Source organism: Cornus florida, unplaced genomic scaffold, assembly GCF_030987335.1.
Source record: "Cornus florida cultivar Cherokee Brave unplaced genomic scaffold, ASM3098733v1 CherokeeBrave_3.0.0_Hap2_Chr04, whole genome shotgun sequence".
NCBI classification, from domain to species: domain Eukaryota; kingdom Viridiplantae; phylum Streptophyta; class Magnoliopsida; order Cornales; family Cornaceae; genus Cornus; species Cornus florida.
The window spans coordinates 13425505-13434932 of NW_026775574.1; positions in this window are offsets into that span (position 1 = coordinate 13425505).

The window sequence follows — 9428 nt, forward strand, 5'->3', positions numbered from 1 at the left end:
CTATAGTTCAGGGGGTGTTTAATTTTAGTGGGATTTTTTTGGACGAAAATGCTAGCAAAGGGGGGTTATGTGATTTTTCCCCTTTAAAAAACTGCAAAGAGTTTCATTGCATTATTTATTACAGGGTATTTATTTTTAGGGTAAATTATATTGGCTTTTGTAGGTGCAAAATTTCTCTTTATTAAAATAAATAAAAAGAAAAATACAATTCACTAAAAAATAAGCTATTGTAATACTCAGAGAAAAACGTATAATGCTTGATCCTTTTATTTTAGGTCTAGACCTCTATTTATAAGAAACAAGCTGGTGAAATTATGGTAGGACTCGCCTGGCTTGTCCTTCAATCCATTCCATACATGATATTTTTTTACAATTATAATCTTTTCCTTTTTATAATTCTTTCCATGCAAAACTTTCCTTGCACAGAACTTGTTTTCTTTGCTGAGTCTTTTGTCTAGCAGGACTGGTCTGCCTTTAATTGAGGTTGGGCTGAGTGTGGGCTGATCCAGATAATTCGATAAGTGGGCTTGAAGTTCAACCTTAGCGCCCCCAGGCTGTTGACGTCTTCATTGGGCCTGAATGAGATTGTACACATCTGGGCTTAATAGATGGGCCAAATGGCCTAAGTCAGCTATCTAAATGGAAGAAAGACTTTGCCTGGACTTGTTCCGGATTGGGCTCTCTCAATTTAGGCTTGATACCGATCGGACCCTTGCTGTATATAATATAAATTTATAGTATGATGACGTGGACGATTCTTATTGGAGGAGGGATTTTTTCCCTCCACAATTTGCCCCCATTTCCTTCTTTAATTGGACTACGGTTCTAATTAAAAGGGAAATTGAAGTTTGCATGATTGCCAATTCTACAAAAGGCGGTTCAAGGTGTGTCCATTGCCATTCTGACTAAAAGGCCTCTTCATAGCTCGTTCCTGACTTCGCGACGTTTACTGTGCTCATTGCTTCAACGTGATCTCAAGTTAGTTCCTCATTCATTCGTCTAATTTCTTTCACATCATGAGCTCTTCATTCACTCACGACCGTATAAACCTTGTAGATTCGGATTCCACACCTTTTTCTTCCCCCAATCTCATTAAGATTCCTCCCTCTAGGGTTTCCAACCTCGTTAAATTCGTGAATGATTTAGCTGTTCAAATGGATGTCTCCCCTTCACCAGCTGAAGTATCCACTTTCGGGTCAGATTGTGTGTTTACTAAAGAGGAGAGAAAATTAATTTTGTCTATTTGGCGTATCAAGTTCTCTATTGAGTTTGTAATAGAAGAATTTGAGATTCCTGATGGGATAAACATTGTTGAATACCCAGAAGGGGCTGATTTCAGTTCCGACGAAGGCGTAGGGGATAATGAATTGATTCTATCAATTGAGCACCTTAACGCTCTTCTGTTCCCTTTTCACCCCTTTTATCATCTGGTCTTCAATAAGTTAGGACTTTCCCCTCTCCAAGTAAACCTTAACTTTCTTCGAATAGTCTCGGCACTTCTAGTTCGCCGAAGGTTGGAGAGTTTTGACTTAACTCTTGCTGACTTACTCATTACCTATACCATCGCCAAGCATGGGACTGAGCCTGGCCATTTTTACTTCACTTCCCCTCTTCAGTAGAGAATATGTACAGACCTCCCTTCCTCCCAGAAGAAGTGAAAAAAGAGGATGATAACTGTGAAGGGGAACTAGTCTGTGAATAAATCGAATACCCTCCCCATCCCTCGTAAATTTGGGAAACTAGGTATAGAGTATCTTCCCTCATTCCATGAAAAGTGCTTTGGTTGTTTCCCATGTCAAGTTTTATTATTTCGCCATACTTATGAATTTCTTGGTCTTCTTTTAGCAACATTCCCTTCCTCCGCAGCTAAGAAGAGACTTATTTTTCTCGAAGCACAAGTTTGGAGCGACCTTCCTTCGATTGAGGACTTACTTTCTTCCACCAACCTTAAAGAAATTGCTTTTAGTGCCACAACTGCAGACTTGATAGATTTGGCACTTCCATCTTTCGACAGCTTCCCCATGACTGAGGAAGAGAAATAGAGGGCTGAGGCTCTGAAAAAAATGGTCATCAGATCTACTGAGCATGAGCAGGAGATTGATGAGCCCCCTCTAAAGAAGGCAAAGTCGAACTCTTCCTCCACCAGCAAAGGCAAGAATGTCCCCAAGGGCAGGGGAAAGAAAGTCGAGGAGACTGACCCAGAGGAGGAGGTTCGGGCTTACGTCCAAGCCGAATCTGGAGAACCTTAGAGGCTTATCTTCTCAAGGGCTGACAAGTCAATCCTTCATTTTGGGGATTCTATAGTCTCTGATCCTTCTGCTACCTTGGCGGTTGCTCGAGGGATGTGGTTACCTAAGGATGAAGAAATCATTGGGAGGTTGGGGTTGGATCAACTACTACCATCCGCCCCGGTTGATGCTGTGAAGGTTTATTCTTTTCCCTTCACTTGTTTAATTCTTCAGATTTCTTTTCACCGCATATTTACTGATTTTGTTATTGTTGACTATGTAAAGTCTGTACCAAACTATGGCACTGTGTGTCATCGCTGAAGCTCAGTCTCTTTCCATTTGGAAAGACACCTGGGCAATGCTGAGAAGAAGGTTTTGCATTTTGTTATGAATGCAAAGATCGAATCTGACGCGAGGGATGTTTATAAGAATTGCCTGGCAGCTTCTAAGGCTAAGGTGGAGACTTTGGAAGCTGAATTCAAGCGATTGAATGACGCAATTGGCACCTGCATCACTGCTGGGAAGCAAATGCAAGGACGCTACTCAACTCTGGTGTGCCTATCCAGTGCCAAAGCATTCAGATTCGGCTTCAACCAGGGTTCAGGTGATAAGGCGAAGGATCTAAAGGCATTTGATGCTGACATAAATGTGTTCTTCCCTTACGCTGAAGGTCCTCAGGCCCAAGAAGTTGAAATACTGTTTGCTACTATGGTGAAGTCTCATTAAGAGGACCATCCAGCTTCAAGCGTGCCAGCTCATCCATCTTCTGACCTGCCAGCTCCTTTATCCACAAGTCCGAATATAGTAGATGCCTTTGACTCTGCTCCCTTTAATCCAAAAAGGAAGTAGAGTCACGTAACTCTTTTTTTATATATGTTTTTGAAGGGATGAATGTAGAAACAATATATTTTTGCTCCTGAAATATAGTGACTAAATTTATTCTGAAGTATCTTTCACGCTTGTGAATGCTTTTGATTTTCACATTATTATACTGTAATAATGTGCTCATATCCCCAATTAGGAAGGCTCATTGCTTGAGGGCTTCGTACCTCTTATGCTCTGAAGCAAAAATAGGAAAGATGATAAGAAGGGAATCCCTTTGACCATTTAATTAATATCTGAGGATGGTTTCTCCGTCTAGTATTCTAACCGTTAAGGGAACCCTTCTTGCCATTAATTTGTATGGCATAGATATATCAATACTTGTTTTCCTTGTATTATTTCAATGTGGGACAAAAATTTTCATGGGTTATAGACCATTAAAAAGGATTTGTGGGTGTGTTACCATAGGGAACTTTTGCCCCCAGTTGGACTTACACCTTATTGGCATAGCCTCGGACTTAAATCGTCCGAGGTGGTATACTCTTTGGCTACGAGCCTGAGAGAAATTATGTTGCACCGGACTTCTGTTGTCCGAAGTAATATATTCCTCGGTTATGAGCTTAGAAGGAGCTGTATTGCGCCGGACTCTTGAGGTTCGAAGCTATGTGTTCCTCGGCTATGAGCCTGAGATGAACTTTACTGCGTCGGACTCTTGAGGCCGGAAGCGTTGCGTTCCTCGGCAATGAGCTTGGGAGGAACTGTATTGTGTCGGACTCTTGAGGTCCGAAGCGTTGTGTTCCTCGACAATGAGCCTGGGAGGAACTGTATTGTGCCAGACTTTTAAGGTCCGAAGCGTTGTGTTCCCCGACAATGAGCACAAGAGGAACTATATTGCGGACTCTTGAGGTCTAAAGCATTGTGTTCCTTAGCAATGAGCACGAGATGAACTGTATTGTGCCGGACTCTTGAGGCCGAAGTGAGGTGTTCCTCGGCTATGAGCACGAGATGAATTGTATTGAGGACTCTTGAGGTCCAAAGCGATGTGTTCCTCGGCTATAAGCATGAGAGGAACTGTATTGCGGACTCTTGAGGTCCAAAGCGATGTGTTCCTCGGGTATGAGCACGAGAGGAACTGTATTGCGTCGGACTCTTAAGGTTCGTGGCCTGATCTAGAAAACTTACCAAGTATGCAAGGCTGGCCAAAGATTCAAAAATGACATGAGGCCAAGAAAGAGAGTAACTGTAACTTAGAAGTCCCCTATACATTTGTTTGGGAAACTTTATTCCACAGAGACTCTCTTCGTGGCAACCAAATATGGTGTGCTAACTCTATATATACTACACACCTCTTGTACTCCTATTCGATGTGGGACAAGGAATATAATCTAATATGGGCCAAAAACTTGGTTTGTTTGACAAAAACATTATTGCAAAGAATGCCCATTGGTACCAGGGCTTTGAACACAATTTGGGCTGGCCATTACAGTTACCAATGAGCCCTTTTTGCAATGCACCAAAATACTTTAATATTTCCCTATATAAAGGAACGTATATAAGTAGTTTTTTCCGATGTGGGACCATAATAGATAAGTGCTCTGAGCTATACACATTTGTGGTTTGTGTCCAAAAATGAGAGAAACAATTGTAAAGAGCCTTTGGGTCTATAATTTAAGTAGAGCCTGAATGTCCAATGTGCATTTGTTGCAATGTACATGCACTCTAAAGTACATTTTCATGAAAAAAGACTTGTAAGTACAACCAAAAAGCCAAAAATTATATAGCTTTGTTTTGTTTGTTTTGTGGTAATATCTTTCTTGGTAATATCTTTCTTTTGTCATAAATATCTTTCTTTTGACGTAATATCAGCAGTAGGGTACATGTATTGCCTCCTATGACAAAAAAAAAAAAGTAGCAACAAGTAATACCCCATATTACTAAAGTAAAGGGAGTAAAAATGTGTATGACTCAAGAAACTTTTATTATGTGGGCCTAGAAACAGCTATATTTGGAGAGAAAATAGATGTATACTGTCTGTAAAACAAAAGTAGATAAACCATATTATCTCTAATGATAGTACCTTTTTAAGTGTATTACATTCTATGGATGTGCAATTGGACGCCCATCAGCTTTCGCCAACCGGTAAGCTCCTTTCCCTACCACTTCTGTGACTTTGTAAGGTCCAGTCCACTTGGGTTATAACTTTTTTACATAGGCTGTTTCTTGCTTCAGCACCCAATCTCCTTCCACAAAACTTCTGAACCTGACTCGCTTGTTGTAACTGTTATGCAACTGTTGTTGGTACGAAGCGAGCCTAATTGCTGCGGCATCCCTCTTTTCCTCTAAGAGATCGAGGCTGTGTTCAAGTTGTTGATCATTGTTTCCTTCGAGCACCAAGTGGGTTTGAAGAATAAGAACCACTGATTCCATGGGGATGACAGCCTCAGACCCATAGGCCATGGCAAAAGGGCTGTTTATTATCTCAGCCTTCCTATTTCCCTGAAGATGGCTAACTGTTGCTAGCTTCTGCCTAATCCCATGCTCGGCGAAGAACTTTCTTGTGCTTCGGTTATCCAAGTTCAGGCCATTGTCCATCATGATAACCTTCGGCACCCCAAATCGGCAGATTATGTTGTTCCATAGAAAAATCTTTACTTGTTTATGGGTCACGCCTGAATAAGCTTTGGCCTCAATCCATTTTGTGAAGTAATCTGTGGCTAGCAACATGTATTCCTTTTGCTCCACTGTTTTGGGTAAAGGATCGACCATATCAATTCCCCATTGAGCGAATGGCAATGGATTCGCCATTGCGTGTAAATCTTCGGCGGGCTGATGTTTCATTGGACCATGTCACTGGCACTTGTCGCATCTCCTGGCATACTCTTTAGCATTCCGAGCCAAGTATGGCCAGAAATAACCTTGAGTTAGGACCTTATGTGCCAAGGATCTGCCGCCGGAGTGGTTGCCATAATCCCCATCATAAATCTGTTTTAGAATCGTGAGAGCCTCAGTGGGACTTAAACATTTCAGGTAAGGACCTGAGAATGACTTCCGATATAATTGATTATTAATGATAGAATATTTGGCTGCGGTGAGCCTGAGTTTCCGTGCCTCGGCCTTCTGGTTCGGAAGAGTTCCCTCCTTGAGGTAAGCTTCCAATGGATCCATCTAGCATGGTGTGATACCCCTCGGATCCGAGACACGGGTTGATCAGGCCCAGGCCCAAACCCAAGGGAATATCAAATAATTAATATTTTAATGAACACAGAATACAAAGTGAATAAGAAAAATATAATGAGCTGGAAGAAACTAAACTAATAAAATTAAAATCCTCAGTAATATAATTGTTAAAATCCGATAATCTAAACTCCATAAGTTTAACAACTCGGGAATCCATCCAGTGGACCCCTTTAAAATCTCAACTGAAATTAAATCTAATACTAAACATAGAAAAGATTCCTACGTAGTCGGAGGAATGGGTGTCTGTATCTGCTCTGCACGTCCAAGCTCTAACTCTGGAATTGACGAACACCTGAAAAAAATAAAAAGTGGGTCAGGCCCACATGCAAGTCCTGATCTACTGCAACCCAAACAGGAATCTGATACGTAGATACATCCTATAAAGACTCAACAATATCTAGAGTAGTCCATATATGTATATATATTACACACTATAGGATGCTCATAGTCCAGTAGGTCTGTCTCAGTTTAAGTCGAGATACCATGCAAATCGCACATAACGTGGTCATGAGTACCTAGACCTACTAGGGAACAACACCTATGTCCAGTTATCCATCCTAGGCGATATACGCGCCCTAACCATGGTCCTGAGACTCAAGCTCATACCATGGTACCATATAATAGATATATATAAAATCCATACTCCTAATACAAAATATCAACCATCTGTATTATGGTTTGATATATGTAACAAATCCATCTTGAATCCAAAGTAGGTCATTCAATTATTTTATTAATATGACACAAGTAGGTGATGGACTTAACTAATATGGTTAATCCATACCTTAATCCAAATTAGGTAGAACTTAGTGTTTGAACTAGTCCATACCTAGTATGTCACCATTCTATACCGGTACATACAATCCTCTAATTAACGCAGTTGACCATATAATATTAAATAGTCATCAACTATACTCCAGAATATGCACAAGATAAATTTAATGCATAGACATAAATAACAGGCATTCAATATAGAGCCTAAAATCCAATTCCAATAATGTAAACTGCTATATTAAATTCAAGCATTCACATCCTCTAACATAGTCCATGAATTGATACAGTTAATAGAAATTTAAATATCAATTAAACCCAACCTAAGCATAGGTAATTTTAATTAATTCATTATACTTATAACCCTGTGGAAACATGATTTTACATAATTAAATCATCCATAAAACTTGTTAAGTTCCAGTGGATACAATAGTGTGCAATTGACTAAATTTTATTTAAACTTTATATTGCTCCTTCAATTAATCCCAGTTTAGATTAATGTTCCACTATACTAAGTTTAGGTCTAAAACAGTTCCATACAATATTTAAAATAGTTTAAACAAAGTCCTAATACTCTGTACCGTCCAAACCACGCACAAAAATCACACAGTATGAAATTTCTGGGCAAGAACAAGCTCCAAAATTTGAAAGCCTGCTCTATTAAGATGAGAGCCGGCTCTAAGGCTGCAAGAGCTGACTCCATATCCTTGGGAGCCAGCTCTAAGAGTAGAGGGAGCCAGCTCATCCTCTTTTGGAGCCTGCTCTTCCTCCCTTAGATGTTGTCGTCTGTTTCTGCGTCTTCTTCTCCAACTCCGGTGATTAACAGAGCCTCTGTGGTGTTTTTAAATCCTTGTTCTAAGTTCAAACTCAGTCCTAGGTACATCTTAAACCACTGACATCCCACCATAACATGTATTGAACACAACCTTTTGAAACAACGACTACAGAATCTCAGTTAAAAACTTAAGCGGTTCAAAACAGATTTATTCAGTGAAGTCGAATACTAATTTTAATACTTGATTCAGGGTTTAATCCTAGACCCAGATTAATTACAAGTCATCAATACATAATCATGATCTCAATTTTAATCAAAGCTTAAACGCAACCACCGAGAAGAACAAGTAACAGAAACATCAAGGATTATGCAAATCACTTATTTCAACGAGATTTATATAATTCATACATGCATACAAGACTTGATATAATGTTTGTTTAATCCATTTTTAGCCTTTAATGAAATCCCGGAGTCTAACTAGGCATGCACAGAACATGAATTAAAGGTGAAGAGAAGAACATAGACTTGCCTTTTCAGAGTTGAAACACAAATTCCACGTCTCTGAGTTTTCCCTTGCTCTGCTTTGCTATGCCCCCCTTGCTCACTCTCTGTTTCTTAGTAGTCCCTTGTGTTACAGACGTAAACTTATGTATTTCTAAAACCCTAAACCCCAGTAAGCGTATGTTTTTATAGGCTTAGACATTAACCGTAATCCTTGCATAACTCGGCCCATAGAACAATCTAGGTTATATTACAACGTCGGCTGAACTGAAACCTAATATAACTCTATGTGCCACCTCCCATACAATCACGTTGAAAACATAATTAACTGTAACTAAAATAATTCACTGTAAACAATTAAATTAAACGCATTAAGCCATTTAAGTTAAGTAAATTAAGTTAAGTCAATTTAAAACAACTAAATCAAACCAATTAAAAAATTAATTTCAATTACAAAAATTAAATAAATTAAATCAATTAAATTAAAACAAGTAAGTAATCAAATGCAACTAAAACAATTAAAACAAATAAATCAAACCAAAAAAATAATCAAAGTCAATTTTAAACAATAAATTAAATACCAGGACTATCCTTTTTGAAATTAGGGGTATTACACATGGTTCACGTTGGACATCTGGGATCACCATTATTTCTTGCCAAGGGCTTATACTTGGTTCGTCCAAGATGTCAATTGGTACTATCCGGACCAAATCTTCATCTGAAGAAGATGCTGCAGCAGCCAACTGATCTGCTTCGAAATTCTCTTCACGAGGTACTTGATGGAATTCGATTTGATCGAACCCTCATGTGGCACTTTCCACAGCCTCCCTGTAGGCTTTCATTCTATATTCCTTGGGCTAATACTGGCCTGTTACCTAATTTACAACAAGTTGAGAATCATTAATAACTTTTAGACACCTTACCGGGAACTGGTTTGCTAACAGAAGCCCAGCGAGCAAGGCCTCATACTCCGCCTCGTTGTTAGTGGCAGGAAAAGCCGATGGATTAATTGTTGCAGCTTGGTGCCTTCGGGGGTTATGATAATGATTCTGGCCCTGGCACTAATCAGGTTCGAGGAACCATCCACCCGAAGT